We start from the raw sequence: 3,466 nt of genomic DNA on the forward strand, positions 1-3,466 counted from the left end.
GCTCTCCAGCCGCAGCCTCGGCCCGCTGGGGGCGGGGCCTCTCCCTGAGGAGCCGCCCACGGCGGCGGTAGAGGCGGGATGGCCCGTGGTCGCTGAGGGTTTTTGCGGGTTTCTGCTGCGCCTCTGCTGCGCGCTCTCCTCCTCCCGCAAAACAACCGGAGCATTGGCCTCCTGGTATAGGGAAGCTGTCCCGGGCTCCTCATCGGCCCGCTCCCTCTGCGGAGGGTGTGGGTATCGGTGCCTGGAGACGCGGGAAGAGCCATCTCCGCGAGGGAGAGGCGCCTGGCGGGAAGGCGTGAGGTCGTGCGGTGCGCGGTCCCGCCCGGGGGCCGGTGCGCGGTGGTTTGGCGCTGCAACAGGCTGCCCAGGGAGGTTGTGGAGTCTTCTTCCTTGGAGGTCTTCAAGACCCACCTGGACACGTTCCTGTGCAACCTGATCTAGGAGAACCTGCTTCTGCAGAGGAGTTGGATTAGATGATTTCTGAAGGTCCCTTCCAACCCCTACCATTCTGTGATACTATCTGGGATGTTTGAGCTCTTAACGTTTGCAGTGTTTAAAATGTTTTCCTTTAGCTTTTTCAATGCTAAGGCAGTAAGTATCTGTTATGGATAATAACAAGTGTACTAGTATTTAAAATAATATTTTAAAGGATATTGAGTGACAAACACCAAAAAGAAAGCATGTGCTTGAGGTTGACTTAAAAAATCCCCCACATTTCCCACCCCACACTTTTCAGCAAAATAGCTGCTTCTGAAATGGTTTTAGTGATTGTTGAGGAAAATACTGTAGCCATCTTCTTGAGAGGTCTCAGTGCTTCTTGGTTTGTGTTTCTTCTGTCTGAGTTGAGAGATTTCATATTTAGCAAACAATTGTGCTTTTTTTTTAATTGCAGCAATAGGGATGGTAATTTTCTTCTGTCTCTGTGATAGAAGTAACTACTCCAGTAACTCAAGTAAGTAAATTTGAGCTTGCACATTGTCAGGTAGGATTTTCTAGTTCCTTGTAAGTAAATTCTGTAGGTATGGCGTCTGTAATGAACTTTACTCTTACAGATATAGATGGAGTGATTTTTTTTTTCCGACTACTTCTAGGTGCAAAGTAGACATCAAGAGGCAGCATTAAGTTCACAACTTTGTGAAGTTAGAAGGTGAGTTAAAATACATAGGAGACAAGATTTTAAGTAGAGTGTTCCTGAATGTCTCAGTGGAAGCAGGCAGATAGGAAAAATCAAACCATAGTACTAAATGGGACCAAGTAACCTATAACTGGAACAAAGAACCTGGGGGCAACGGACTCTCGACTAGGAAGATCATTGAGGAGAGATGTGCTGGCAAATGGGATTCTGATATTGCCTAATGTCACAGAATAGTGGGGGTTGGAAGGGACCTTCAGAGATCATCTAGTCCAACCCCTCTGCTAAAGCAGGTTCATCTAGATCAGGTCACACAGGAATGCATCCAGACGGGTTTTGAAGGCCTTCAGAGGAGGAGACTCCACACTTTCCTTGGGCAGCCTGTGCCAGGCTCCCTCACCCTCACAGCGAAATATCTCAGACTTTGCAGTCTTATTGCTGTCTTACTGCAACATTTTTTAAGCTTAGGAGTATAGAAATTAAACTGCTTGATTTTGTCTTGGAAAGTCTTCTACCTATTGCTAAAGAACATGAATTTCCCCATTTGCCATTCTATTTCTATTATCCATATTCCATCATTCAAACTGGAGAAAGTGTAAAGCGGGCTATATGCTGGGTAACATTCTCTTTAAATAAAGCAGAAGAATGAAGGACGGGAAGGATGTTTATTATTGATCTCACAGATGTTTTTGCAGTCTGCAATATGAACACGTATGGATTACTGGTAAAGCTGGGAAGCAAATTACATTTTCTTTTATCGCTTTTAAAAATGAAGTTAGGGCTTATGAAAGGTACTGGATTCAGACTCTGGGGACTTAACTTCTCTGTTTATCCAGGAAATAGATATTGTACATCACAAGCAGAGGCAGTGGAGGTATTAAAGATCTCAAAGTTCTCCTGCTGCCTGTCTGTACTTCTTGACCAACTCAGAGTACCAACAGGGAAGCTTATGTGCACAAACATAATCCTTTGTCTTTCTTCTGGAATACATAAGTGAAGATACACAATAATAATACTGGCTATAACTTCATTGACAAGAACTCTTGTTCATTATAATGTAACTTAGAAGCACCAGCTTCATAATAAGTTTTGTTCCCTTTATTGTCTAACCTAGATTGTTTTCCCGATCTTTGAATGTGAGCATTTCTAACTTTTCAACTGCAAAATGGTACACCTGTACCCATATCCTATATAGTAGCTTGGGAATTAACCAGAACAAAGGTGTTACACATTTCTTGTTTGCGGAAGGAAGCACAAATAAGCAATATTTTGAACAGGTGCACATCTTGCTTTCTGTTAGTTGATTATGGACTGTAACTTCTTTATGGCATAGTGTGTGTGCCTATTAATAATTTAGAATTAAAGTAAGAATTAAGAACTTAAAGGAGTATATTTCCTATATGTGCAGAAATTCCCTAATATAGGTATATTTCCCCAGGAAACATGTACATAGGTGTATACATTTAGTGCCACAAGTACCCACAAATGAGTGATAAATAAAAGTTAATGAAGCAAAACAATGAGAGGGTTTGTTATATTTCAGCATGAAAGGCAAATTAACATCACTTTCTAAAACTTAAGCTTGCCTCTTAGAGCTGTGTGGTTTTTAGCTTTATGTGACCTTATCTAGTTGACCCTGCTTCTGCAGGGGAGTTGGACTAGATGATCTCGAAATGTCTGTTCCAACCATTACCATTCTATGATTTTAGAATCTGCTATGTGGACTAAAATATGATATATGCAAATGAGGATGCAGTTTGTGAGCCTTGATACAGACAAAACCAATGTTAATGTACTGATATATTGCCTTTTTTGAAAATAGTGGAGAATAACATGCAAAGCCATGTATTCTTCTATGAATTATGCTTTAAGGTTTGCATGCAAGACAACTAAGAACTATGAAAAAGTAAGTATTTTCATAGAATCATAGAATAGTTGGGGTTGGAAGGGACCTTCAGAGATCATCTAGTCCAACTCCCCTGCAGAAACAGGTCCACCTGGATGAGGTCACACAGGAATGTGTCCAGGTGGGTGTTGAAGACCTCCAAGGAAGGAGACTCCACATCTTCCCTGGGCAGCCTGTGCCAGGGCTCTCTCACAGTGCAATAGTTTTTTCTTATGTTTAAATGGAACTTTTTATGTTCCAGCTTCATCCCATTACCTCTTGTCCTGTTGCTAGCTACTATTGAAAAAAGGGATGTCCCAGCCTCCTGACATTCACTATTTAAATATTTGTAAATATTAATGAGATCCCCCCTCAGTCTCCTCCAGACTAAACAGCCCCAGTTCCTGCAGCCTTTCCTCATAAGGAAGATGTTCCATTCCCCTGATCGT

Source organism: Colius striatus, chromosome 4, assembly GCF_028858725.1.
Source record: "Colius striatus isolate bColStr4 chromosome 4, bColStr4.1.hap1, whole genome shotgun sequence".
Taxonomy (NCBI): domain Eukaryota; kingdom Metazoa; phylum Chordata; class Aves; order Coliiformes; family Coliidae; genus Colius; species Colius striatus.